This window comes from Artibeus jamaicensis, unplaced genomic scaffold (assembly GCF_021234435.1).
Source record: "Artibeus jamaicensis isolate MK-2021 breed Jamaican fruit bat unplaced genomic scaffold, CSHL_Jam_final contig_60, whole genome shotgun sequence".
Classification (NCBI taxonomy): Eukaryota; Metazoa; Chordata; class Mammalia; order Chiroptera; family Phyllostomidae; genus Artibeus; species Artibeus jamaicensis.
In genome coordinates this window covers 7,299,931-7,313,210 of record NW_026521900.1, presented here as the reverse complement: position 1 = coordinate 7,313,210, position 13,280 = coordinate 7,299,931, and the positions used below count along the sequence as shown (strand labels likewise).

Here is a 13,280-nt window from a genome sequence, read left to right as displayed (position 1 = left end):
CTCGTAGTCTGAGTCAGGGCTTTACCAATGACTTTTTGTATCACAGTTCTGGAATTTCCATGTCAAGGAGTCCTGGAAAATTCTCTTTTCTATACCCTGACCATTTTCTCATTCTTGAGTAAAAAGGCTTTGGTTCCCCAGAAAAACATCAAGCCAAGGGACCCCAGCCCTGCTATTAATCTTTAACTTGATTTAACCAGCCTGACTAATGCCCCCAAGCATTTGCTGGTCAGGTTTCTCATTGTAATCTCTTCCTTCTAGTCTTTTAAATTTCTCCACACTGGGATAAATAGAACAAACTTGTTTGAGGCCCTTAACTCTTAAGGAGCCAACATGGGGTCAATTTGGCCCTATATAGCATTTGGTAGTGCTATACTAAAACTTTTGTCGCAATCTTGCTAATGTCCATTTTATTAGCCTAATTTTCTTTTTCCATAGGTTCATAACTAAAAATACCCAGTTCTATAAGATACAGCCCAGAGAGCTACACTGGGGTACAGAAGATAGAATTGCCCATGATACTAATGTCTTTATCAGTCAAAGTAATTATTTATTTTCAGCTTGAGCAATATTAATTAAGTCCTAGCATTAGACTGTTCACACAAAAGAACAGACAGGGAACAAGTAGTTACAAGATCTAAAAATTCAGCAATCCTTATATCTTTCTAAAGTTCAGCTGGCCTAGCTGGTGTACGGGCCTGTGAAGCAAAGGGTTACTGGTTCAATTCCCAGTAAGGGCACATGCCTGGGTTGCAGGCCAGGTCCCCAGTAGAGAACCCATGAGAGTCAACCACACATTGATGTTTCTCTCCCACTTTCTCCTTCCCTTCCCCTCTCTCTAAAAATAAATAAATAAAATATATAAAAAAATAAAGTTCAGCTAGCAACATGTCAGACACAATAGATAAGACAGTAGGAGGGATTGGGTGTTCCAAATTTCCTGCTATGTCTTGAAACCTGAATATTATTCCCTCAGGGGGACAAACAGGAGGTTTGCTCTGCCTGGTCAATATGAGATAAGCAGCTGCTTCGAGTTAGGCTGGGAGGAGCTTCTGCTGCTCACTCCTTTGAGGTTTGCTGAAATGTGGTCAGAGCTGGCTCCCTTCCCAGGAGACACTCAATAGGTAACAAGTTACAGCCTTAAGCAGACTGACAAACAAGATTTCTCTCTCTTGGTTTCCGTCAAGTTTCCCTGAGTCCAGCAGAAGGAGACAAGATAAGACAAAGATTTTTCTAGTACCATTTTCCTCCCTGTTCCCATTCAGGTTTTCCAGAGCCTTACAAGAGGGTGGTTTTCCTGGGGTCATCACCTATGAAACCTTGCCATAAAACATCCTCTATTTCCAAACCAGAGCAAATTCCAAAACTAGGCCTTTTTCAATTTTTCCTTTTTTATGCAGCAAACAAAAGCATCATAGGTGGGGAGACCTGCTCATGGACTGCCATCTAGCCTCTGTCTTCAATATAATAGATCTCAGCAGCTTCTAGGTGGGGGCCTGGTGGCAAACCCTGGGCCAGGGCTTCATAAATTGACAGGCAAAAGGCCACCCCATGTTAGGCACCAAAATCATTACTGTACTGAAAGGGTCCATTTGCTTGTACTCACCAAAGCCCAATAAGACACAATCAGGAGTCTGCAGCAAAGAAAGTAGGGGTTTATTTTTAGGAAGTGGCTCATGCCCAAGAACAGGTGAGCTAATACTCAAAGACCTGCCTCCCCAGTGGCTTCAGGGGATGGGTTATATAAGGGAAAAACCATTAATTGTGTGACTAAGGAAGTTAAGGTCCTTGTCAGGGTTGTGCTCTCTACTAATTTATTGGTAGTAGGGTATGGGGGTGGACCAGATCAGTGCTTCTGGTCCTCATGTCAGCCATAGCATTGTTTCTTCTGTTTTCACCGATTTTCTGGGCCTATAGCTGAGATACAATGAAAGCCTAGATGTTACCTCTAGTTTGACTAAAGCTATTATTGCTGGTGGAAATAGGGTTCTTACAGTCACTCCAAAAGCATTTTGGGGAACCATGCAAAGGAGGATGAGGTATAGTGGTAAAATTTATTGGGGCAAAAACTAAGAACCACTCCTAGGTGTTCAGTGGCCACAAGTTCGCACTTGTCCTCACCAAGCCTAGAAGGACCAGGGCCCAGAGATGCAGAACTTCTCTGTCTCAATTCTCCATCTGCACATCCACTGAGAAGAGTGTACTTGGACTTTGACCTGTGCTGCACTTGGGCCTGCAAGGCTGCTGGACCTGCACAGCTGCCATGGAGAGTGAGTGGACAAATGAGCAAACTAATGGGCAAACTAATGTGTGCTACTGAGATGGGCATTTGTTAAGCTTTGCTTATATTACCTTGGGCTTGAGAGAGATCAGGATCTTTTTCAAACTAACCAATCTCTTTGGTCTTTTTAAAAAAGATTTCATTTATTTATTTTTAGACAGAGAAGGGAAAGAAACATCACTGTGTGGTTGCCTCTCACATGCCCCCTACTGTGGACCTGGCCCACAACCCAGGCATGTGCCCTGACTGGGAATCAAACTGGTGACACTTTACATAGGATAGTAATTGTACAAAGAATTAAAACATTTTTGTAAAATCTGATTAGAGTAATATACTCATGGAGAAACTTCATTTCTTTAATATGAGTGTTTCTCCTTTCTTTCTTTTTGATTCAAATTAGCCTCATCTAGCATCCCTTTGCATGACCACCCCTTTAGTCATTATGCCCTCAGGATAACAAGGTTCTGATCAACATCAAATAATCTTAGAAACAAAGCCTCAGGGTCTCTTGACCACAGAGACACAGTGTTACCATAGGCAGCTAGAAGTTAACAAAAGAGAAGGGATCTAGAGTTGTTAGAGGGAATTGGCAGTTATTTTTAAACATAGCACAGCACCCAGGGAATGTCTTGCCTTTCCCCCCCTTTGTTTCTTGCTTGTCCCTGCATGCCAGAGATAACGATTGCTAGAGATAACATCTGTGCACTAGAGACAACACTGTGTCCCTGTGTGCTAGAAATAACATTTTGCTTCCATAAGCTGCTTCTTGCTTTCCCCCCAGAAGTAATGGTCTAAGTAACAGATCACCCCTCACCCTATATAAGCAATTGCTCCCTGCTGATCGGGGCCCAGAATTTGGAGACTGCCTCCTCTGGGTATGCACACATAAATAAAGGAACCACTTCACTTCCTCCGGTGTCCGGCCTGCATTCTTCCTGTAACAGAGTGGCTGGGCCCGATTGAGTCTGGAAGTTACAGCTTTAGACACACCAAAGGATAGTTAAATTCTACTCAAGGCAGTTAACATCTCTCTGGAAAAGGGATGGGCTTTCCAACTTTCCCAGGGGACAACTGGCCCACTCTCCCAGACCATGGGGGGCAAGAATAAACAATAAAGGGGAAATTCTTTTGCTGGGTACATGACTAGTAAAAGCCAAGATGGCACAGGGGTTGGTAAGTGCATGTGTAGTAGAAACCAGTGACCAGGCAAAACTTTAAGGCATGCACAGTAGGATCCAAGTGGCAACACAGAGCGCTGGACTCTAGCCTTGTGAAACCTGAAAATAAGACCAGATTTTAGCCCTGACTGGTATGGCTCAGTGGATGGAGTGCTGGCCTATGAACCCAAGGGTCACCGGTTCTATTCCTAGTCAGGGCACATGCCTGAGTTGTGGGCCAGGTCCCTAGTAGTGGGTGTGTAAGAGGCAACCACACAATGATGTTTCTCTCCATCTCTTTCTCCTTTTCCCCTTTCTCTATAAATATATAAATAAATAAATAATCTTTAAAAAAGATTTTAATGGAATAAAGATCACAGGGTAAAAAAAAAAAAAAAGACTGGCTCCAAGTTAAGAAATAAAGAATTTGAATAAGCCTAAATTTAATAAAGCTGGTGAAAGAGGGTGGAGTCTTTTCTTTGTGGAGAGAAAATGGTGTGAATTTTCTCAAGAACACTCCTAAAACAGCTATTAAGGTCTGGTCATAAAAACAGGTAAAACTGTACTGCCTCATGATATTTATTAATGAGGAAAATTTATTCAATTTTGTTTTTAAAAATTGCTTCAAATTATTACAAAACAAAGAGAAACCATTGCTAATATCTACAGTAGAACATTATTAATGTTGTTTTATTATTATAGAATTATAATGCTGTTATTTTATCTTCTTTTTTAATCCAAAATGTGTTTATTGGGATGGTTCCCCATTCATCTTGATTCAGGTGCTTTAGAGCTGCTTCCTTCTGACGGAGCATCCTCTGCCAGCCTTGCTCTTTCCTCCTGTAGGCTGACAGAGGACAGTGGACCAGGCAACACATGAAACTACTGTTTGTGCATCACTGACAGTGATGGTGATTTTAAAGCATCCTGGGCATTTCACACCCATGGCATGGGAACTGATGGCTCCTCTGCACCACATACTTCTTCTTCTGTTTCCTCTTCTCTTCTGGAGAGGTATAGAGATCCTTAGTGAGAGGTGTGTTGTCCTAGGGAGGTCATCATGAATAGAAAGGCTGCTGTTATTTTATCTTAATGCTGTTTTTTTTTTAAAGTCCATCTTTTGGGACTTCCACCAAGATGGAGGCATAGGTGGAAACATTGTGCCTTCTTGCACAACCAAGTTTAAAAATAACAAAGTTTTAGCAACAAAAACACAGCCAAACCACAGAAAATTGAACTATACAGAAGTCTGACAACAACGAACCCTTCAGCCAGACTGGTAAGAGGGGCAGAGCCAGCAGCAGAGCGGGGTTGGGCAGAAAAGAGCCACTGGACTGACCCAGGTGCACGACCTAGGTGCGCAGGCAGCCATAGGCAGATCCCAGGTGTGGAGTAGCAGCGGGCTGACCCACTGAGGGCTGACCGCAGTCACACATTCACACGCAGATAAACCGGTGAAGGAGCGAGCAGTGAGACAGACCACACAGGCCTCAGTGGCGGGAAGCAGCAGAGGGGACTACTATTGTCCCTCTTTGACCCCGCCCCCACATACATCATCACAAACCAGTGACCTGGGTGACCCCGCCCTAGTCAACACCTAAGGCTCTGCTCCTCATAAGTAACAGGTGTGAATAGAGCAAAATATTATGGCTCAAGAAGAACCCAAAGCCCCAGAGCTCATAACTCTAAGCAACAAAGAAATAGCCAAACTTTCACATGCACAGTTCAAAACACTGGTGATCAGGATGCTCACAGAACTGGTTGATTTTAGTCACAAATTAGAGGAACATATGAAGGCTAAACTAATTGAAATGAAGGGAAATGCACAGGAAACCAATAGTAATGGAAAGGAAACTGGGACTCAAATCAAGGGAGTGGACCAAAAGGAAGAAAAAAAATGACCAAACAGAAAAGGATGAAGAAACAAGAATTCAAAAAAATGAGGAGAGGCTTAGGAACCTTCAGGACATCTTTAAACATTCCAACATCCAAATTATAGGGGTACCAGAAGGGGAAGAGGAACAGCCACCAGTGGAAAACTTATTTGAACAAATAATAAAGGAGAACTTCCCCAATCTGGCAAAGGAAATAGACTTCCAGGAAATCCAGGAAGCTCAGAGAGTCCCAAAGAAGTTGGACCCAAGAAGGAACATACCAAGGCACATCATTATTACACTAGCCAAGATTAAAATGAAGGAGAGAATCTTAGAAACAGCAAGAGCTAAGGGGACAATCAGCTACAAAGGAGTCCCCATCAGACTGTCAGCAGATTTCTCAAAAGAGACCTACAGGCAAGAAGGGGCTGGAAAGAAGTATTCCAAGTCATGAAATCCAAAGACCTACAACCAAAATTCCTCTATCCAGCAAAGCTTTAATTTAGAATGGAAGGGCAGATAAAGTGCTTCTCAGATAAGATCAAATTCAAGAAGTTCATCATCACCAAGCCCTTATTATATGAAATGTTAAAGAGACTTATCTAAGAAAAAGAAGATAAAAAAATGAACAGTGAAAGGACAGCAAACTCACAGCTATTAAGAATCATATCTAAAACAAAAGCAAACTAAGAGGACAGCTAGATCAGGAGCAGAACCATAGAAATGAAGATCATATGGAGGGTTAGCAACAGGGGAGTGGGAGGAGACGGGGTGAGAAGGTACAGAAAATAGGTAGCATAGATGGTAGGTAGAAAATAGGTAGGGGGAGGGCAAGAATAGTATGGGAAATATAGAATCTAAAGGACTTGAGACACGTGGTTATAAACTAAAGAGGGGAAATGGTGGGGAAGGGGTGTGCAGGGTGGAAGGGAATGAAGGGGGGGGAATAGAACAACTGTAATGGCATAATCAATAAAATATATTTAAAAAATAAAGAAAGAACTAGAGACACATGGTCATAAACTAAAGGGGGGATTGGTGAGGGAGGGGATGTGCAGGGTGGAAGGGAATGAAGGGGGGAATAGAACAACTGTAACGGCATAATCAATAAAATATATTTAAAAAAATAAAAAAATTCCATCTTTATGTTAATAATACTTCCTCAATTAAAGGTATTTTAGATATTTTTTAAAAAAGAAAAAAGTTGTTCAATGTTGTTAGGAATATTTATTGTTTATTCCAGTTGAAACCTAGAAAGATATTTGAAAAAATCTTTTTTTTTGTTTGTTTTAAATAGCTCTCTTGTCTGAAGTTGGCCATTTTGGAAGCTGATATTCAAGTGTGAGAAGAACTGTTTTTAAAAAGTGAAAGGTTTTCTTAGGCTACACCGAGGAAGAAATGCCAATCAGCCACAAAGTTAGTCAGTATAGAGCTTTATTGGGGTTTGCATGCCCCGGGCGAGGTTCCCTGGCCCACAGAGTGGGGCTGGGGGAAGTCACGCCAAGCAGGGAATGTGGCAGGGTTTTATTTTGGTTGGCTGTCTTCGTGGGACCTAGGGATTGGTCCCCTTTGAACAAAGCGGCAAAACATCATTGGTGGTTCTCCTCTGGCTCAGATTGCTATGCAGATAAAGCCCACCCTTTCAGCTCTCTTTTTTGGTGTCAGCCATCTTTTCCAGGTTGTAGTTTAGCTGCCATTTTACCCTACCTGGCCCATCCTAACAAAAAGAGTTTATTTATTTACTTTTAGAGAATGGGAACAGAGGGAAAAAGAAAGGAAGAAAAATATCAGTGTGTGAGATATCAGTTGCTTCTCACAATGCCCTTGACTGGGGTCCTGGCCTGAAACCCAGGCATGTGCCCTGACTGGTAATTGAACTGGCAACCTTTCAGTTCACAGGCTAGTGGTCAATTTACTGAGCCACACCAGCCAGGGCAAGAACTTATTTTACAGCCTTCCCTGTTAATATAGGAATCTTTTCATTTCCATCTTATTTGGAAATCTCCCTAATGTAAAGAGGCAAATTAAAAATAATACAGTTGGATCAGCCTCTTTATATCATTCAGATTGCAAACCAATATTTTGAGGAATTAAAAATAACTGGCTTATCTTACAAACTGAGTCTACAAAAACAGAAATGCAGCTCTAGAAGCAATTCAAAGCCCATATATTCTTTTCACTAGTCTCCAAAACTCCACTATTCATCTCAAACAACTTGTAGATATTATAAAAGATCTGGAGTTAGAAAACAAAAGACCTTGGAGAAACATTCTTTCTCTGTGCCTTTGAGATGTAAATGTTCTACCTGGTCTTCTCTAGAAACCCAGGACCATATTTAGCCATTTGAACTGGTACCCTTAACTTATTCCATCTGCCTGAAAAAGAAAATTGAAGCCAACTACTTTTTTACAAACTAATGAATTTTTCATGTGATAACATACCCATCTCATTGATAAAAGTTTTAAAAGAAAGCTATAAGTTCTCTGCTTGCATCTGTCTGTATGTTTATGTATCTCATATACATATTATAGATGCATGATTTTTCTACCTCTGGAAGGTATTGCCAAAATTAATTTATACAAAGCTCTATTTAATTGGCTTAAAGAATAATAAGCACTTATGTAAATTAAGCACTCTAAAAACACTTAAAACTATAGACACTAACCTAAATGTTTTTCAAGTTAATCTGGGATTAACTTTGGTAAATAAAATCTAGTTTAGGTTTGTTGGTTTAATTTAAATGGGCACATCTTCAGAGTTATAAATTTAATGGAGATGTACAACTTTCATTTTATCTGGGTTCACTAGTTAATTAAGTTCACATTATCCCTAATACAGAATTTGTTAGTAAGAAAAAAAACCTGGAGGATGCTGGGAAGATGGCGATGGAGTAGGAGGAGCGGATTCTAGCTCCTGTACTGGTGGGTGAAAATCCTGGCTGATCTATAGAGAAACAGCACAATAAACCATCGGTTACCCAGCATTTACGAAATTAAAAGACCAGAGACTATGACCAACACTGAAACACCAGACAGCAGCAGAGTAAGCTACGGGAACCGGGACATACGCGGCCCCTGTGCCGCTGCTATAGTGAAGAAACTGGGCTCCTGGGAGTCAGAGACGGAGCCAGGACAATAGAGGCCCCTGTGCCACTGCCATAGCAACGTGCCTGTGAACTGGGGAGCCAGCTACGGGAGCGCAGCCCCTATGACGGACCTGGGCACCAGGGGAGTCAGCTACAGGAGGCCAGATGCTTAGCACTAGTAGGCAACCCAAGTGGGGACAAGCTCAAAGACCAGTGCAAGAGTAGGTGGAGACGGAGAACATCAAGATACCTCAAGGAGTCTGTACCACTGAAATCCACACGTATTACACCACAGAAGTTCACACCATAAAACCAGGGAATCAGAATAGATCAATTTTAGAAGCTGAGACTAACAAGAAGAGTCTAAAACAATGGGAAGACAAAGAAACAATCCCCAAATGAAAGAAAAAGCAGAAACTTCAGAAACAATGTTAGATGAAATACAGGCTAAACAACTATCAGATATTGAATTCAAAGCATTGGTTATTACGAAGTTAAAAGAGCTCACATTCAGCTACCAGAAACTACAGGGGAACTACAATGATCTCTCTGCAAACTACATCAACATGAGAAAGGAAATAGAAAATATCAGCAAGGGAGAAGAGGAAATAAAGAATGCAATTTCTGAATAAAAATCATAGTAGAAAGCATTAAAAATAGGGTAGACGAGACACAGGATAGGATTAGTGAGTTGGAGGACAAAGTAGAAAGCATCTCACAGAAAGAACAAGAAAGGGAAAAGAGGCTCAGAAAGAATGAAGACGGATTAAGAGAAATGCAAGATAAAATAAAATGTAATAATATCCGAATAATAGGAATACCAGAAGGAAAAGAAGAAGAACAAGAAAGAGAAAACGTATTTAAAAGAGTAATGAGAGAAAATTTCCCTAATTCTATGAGGGAAAAAGTCACACAAATTCAGGAATCACACAGAGTCCGATTCAAGAGGAACCCAAAGAGACCCACTTCAAGGCACATTATCATTAAGATGGCAAAATTCCAAGACAAAGAGAGAATCTTAAAGGCAGCAAAGGAGAAAAAAGAAGTAACATACAAGGGAGCCCCAATAAGGTTAGCTACTGACTTCTCAATGGAAACACTCCAAGCAAGAAGAGAATGGCAAGAAATATTCCAAGTAATGAGAACCAGAGGCCTACAACCAAGGCTACTTTACCCAGCAAGGCTCTCAATCAAGATAGAAGGCCAAATAAAGAGCTTCTAAGACAAAAGAAGTCTAAAAGAATACACCTCTACCAAACGAGCTCTACAAGAAATCCTAAAAGGACTGCTTTAAGGAAAGCAAGGATAAGAGGGAGACAGAGAGGAACACAGGTACAAAGAATGGCAATGAATAAGTACCTATCAATAATACCCTTAAAAGTAAATGGATTAAATGCTACAATCAAAAGACTCGGAATAGCTGCATGGATAAGAAAGCATGACCCACACATATGCTGCCTACAAGAGACCCACCTCAGGACAAAAGACCATCACAGACTAAAAGTGAAAGACTGGAAACAAATTTTCCAAGCAAACAGACAAGAAAAAAAAGCTGAGGTAGCAATTCTCATATCGGACAAAATAGACTTCAAAAAAAGGGCCATAAAGAGATACCCAGAAGGTCACTTCATAATACTCAAGGGAAGAATCCACCAAGAAGACATTAACATCATAAATATATATGCACCAAACATAGGGGAACCAAATATATCAAGAAAATCTTGGAGGACTTCAAAAAAGATATTGACAGCAACACAATTATAATAGGGGATTTTAACACCCCACTATCAAAAATGGACAGATCTTCCAAACAAATTATAAACAAAGATATTGTGGCATTAAACAGCACCCTAGAGGAAATGGACTTAACTGATATATATAAAGACCTTTATCTCAAAGAAGCTAAATACACATTCTTTTCAAATGCACATGGAACATTTTCAAAAATAGACCACATGGTAGGACACAAAAGAAGTCTCAAAAAATTCATGAAAACTGAAATCATACCAAGCATTTTCTCTGACCACAAGGGACTGAAATTAGAAACCAACCCCAAAGGAAAAAACCAACGCACCCAAAATCATGGAGGCTGAATGGTATGCTATTAAACAACGAATGGTCAAGAATGAAATTAGGGAAGAAATCAAAAAGTTTCTGGAAACAAATGAAAATGATCTCACAACAACCCAAAACTTATGGGACACAGCAAAGGCAGTCCTGAGAGGGAAGTTTATAGCAATACAGGCCTACCTAAAGAAGATAGAAACATTTCAAACAAACAACCTAACCCTACACCTGCAAGAACTCGGGGAACAACAAAGACAGCCCAGAGCAAGCAGAAGGAAGGAAATAACCAAGATTAGAGCAGAATTAAATGACATAGAAACTAAAAGCACAATTTTAAGGATCAATGAATCCAGGAGTTGGTTCTTTGAGAAGATAAACAAAATAGACAAGCCTTTAAGTAGGCTCATCAAGAAAAGAAGAGAGAGGACACAAATAAACACAATCAGAAATGAAAGAGGAGAGATTACAACTGATACCACAGAAATAGAAAGGATTGTAAGAAATTACTATGAAGAACTGTATGCCAAGCAATTTGAAAACCTAGGGGAAATGGACACATTTCTAGAACAATACAATCTTCCAAAACTCAGTGAAAAAGAAGCAGAAAATCTGAATACATCAATAACAGGGAAAGAAACTGAAGCAGCAATAAAAAAACTCCCATCACACAAAAGCCCTGGACCAGATGGGTTCATACGAGAATTCTACAAAGCATTTAAGGAAGAGCTAACCCCTATTCTCCACAGACTAATCCAAAAAATCCAGAAGGATGGAAAACTCCCAAATTCTTTTTATGAATCAAGCATCATCCTAATTCAAAAACCAGATAGAGACACAACAAAGAAAGAAAACTTCAGGCCAATATCGCTGATGAACATAGACGCTAAAATCCTCAACAAAATATTGGCAAATGGAATCTAACAATATATTAAAAAGATCATACACCATGAGCAAGTGGGATTCATCCCAGGGACGCAAGGATGGTTCAACATTCGCAAAACAGTAAATGTAGTACATCACATACACAGAATCAAAGACAAAAACCACTATTGATATGATCATCTATTGATGATCATATCAATAGATGTGGAAAAAGCTTTTGATGAGGTACAGCACCCATTTATGATAAAAAACAGTTAGCAAAGTGGGAATGGAGGGAGCATTCCTCAATATAATAAAGGCCATATATGAGAGACCTACAGCCAACATCATACTCAATGGGCAAAAACTAAAAGCTTTTCCACTAAGATCAGGAACAAGACAAGGATGTCTACTTTCACCACTTCTCTTCAAAATAGTATTGGAAGTTTTAGCCACAGCAATCAGACAAGAAAAGGAAATAAAAGACATCCAAATAGGAAAGGAGGAAACAAAACTGTCACTGTTTGCAGATGACATGATAGTGTACATGAAAACTCCTACAGACTCTACCCAAAAACTGCTTGAACTAATTAATGAATTTGGCAAAACAGCTGGTTACAAAGTCAATATCCGGAAATCAAAGGCATTTTTATATATTAATAATGAATCAGCAGAAGCAGAAATCAAGGAAAAAATCCCATTTGATATAGCAAAAACAAAAATAAAATATCTGGGAATAAACCTAAATAAGGAGGTAAAAGACCTGTATGTAGAAAACTACACAGCACTGAAGAAAGAAATCAGGGAAGACACAAACAAATGGAAACATATACCTTGTTCATGGATTGGAAGAATTAACATCATCAAAATGTCCATACTACCCAAAGCTATATACAGATTCAATGCAATCCCTATTAAAGTACCAATGGCATATTTCACAGACATAGAGCAAACACTTCAAAAATTTATATGGAATCATAAACGAGCCCGAATAGCCGCTACTCTTTTCAGAAAGAAGAACAAAGTAGGAGGGATCACAATACCTGATATCAAACTGTATTAGAAGGCTGCTGTAATCAAAACAGCCTGACACTGAAATAAAAACAGGAACATAGACCAATGGAACAGAACGAAGAGCCCAGAAATAAACCCAACTCTCTACAGTCAATTAATATTTGACAAAGGGGGCAGTAACATAAAATGGAGTAAAGATAGCCTCTTCAACAAATGGTGTTGGGAGAACTGGACAGCTATGTGCAAAAAAAATGAAACTTGAGCACAAAGTTACACCATACACCAAAATAAATTCAAGGGAGATAAAAGACTTAAATATAAGCCTTGAAACCATTAAAGTACTAGAGGAGAATATTGGCAAGAATATCTCAGATATTCCATGCAGCAACATTTTTACCGATATGTCCCCTAGAGCAAGGAATATAAAAGAAAGAATAAACAAATGGGATCTCATCAAAATAAAAAGCTGCTGCATAGCTAAAGAAAACAGTATGAAATTAAAAAGGCAACCAACTGTATGGGAAAACATATTTGCCAATGATACCTCAGACAAAGGTTTAATCTCCAAAATGTACAAAGAACTTACAGGACTCAACTCTAAGAAGACAACCAACCCAATTAAAAAAATGGGTAAAGGACTTGAAGAGACACTTCTCCAAAGAGGACATACAGAATATCCAGAAACACATGAGGAGATGCTCTGATAGCTAACGATTTAGCTATCAGAGAGATGCAAATTAAAACCACAATGAGATACCACTTTACACCAGTAAGGATGGCTATCATAAACAAAGCAACAAACAAGAAATGTTGGAGAGGTTGTGGGGAAAAGGGGTCCTTAGTTCACTGTTGGTGGGATTGCAGACTGGTACAACCATTATGGAAAACAGTATGGAATTTTCTCAGAAAAATAAAAATCGACCTGCCTTTTGACCCAGCAA

At 39.7% G+C, this 13,280-nt stretch overlaps 1 pseudogene; it reads right to left on the bottom strand.

Annotated features, from left to right (window-relative positions):
* Positions 1-4,225: 4,225 nt before the first annotated feature.
* LOC128628214 (40S ribosomal protein S27-like) lies at positions 4,226-7,028 on the bottom strand (annotated as a pseudogene).
* Positions 7,029-13,280: the final 6,252 nt, after the last annotated feature.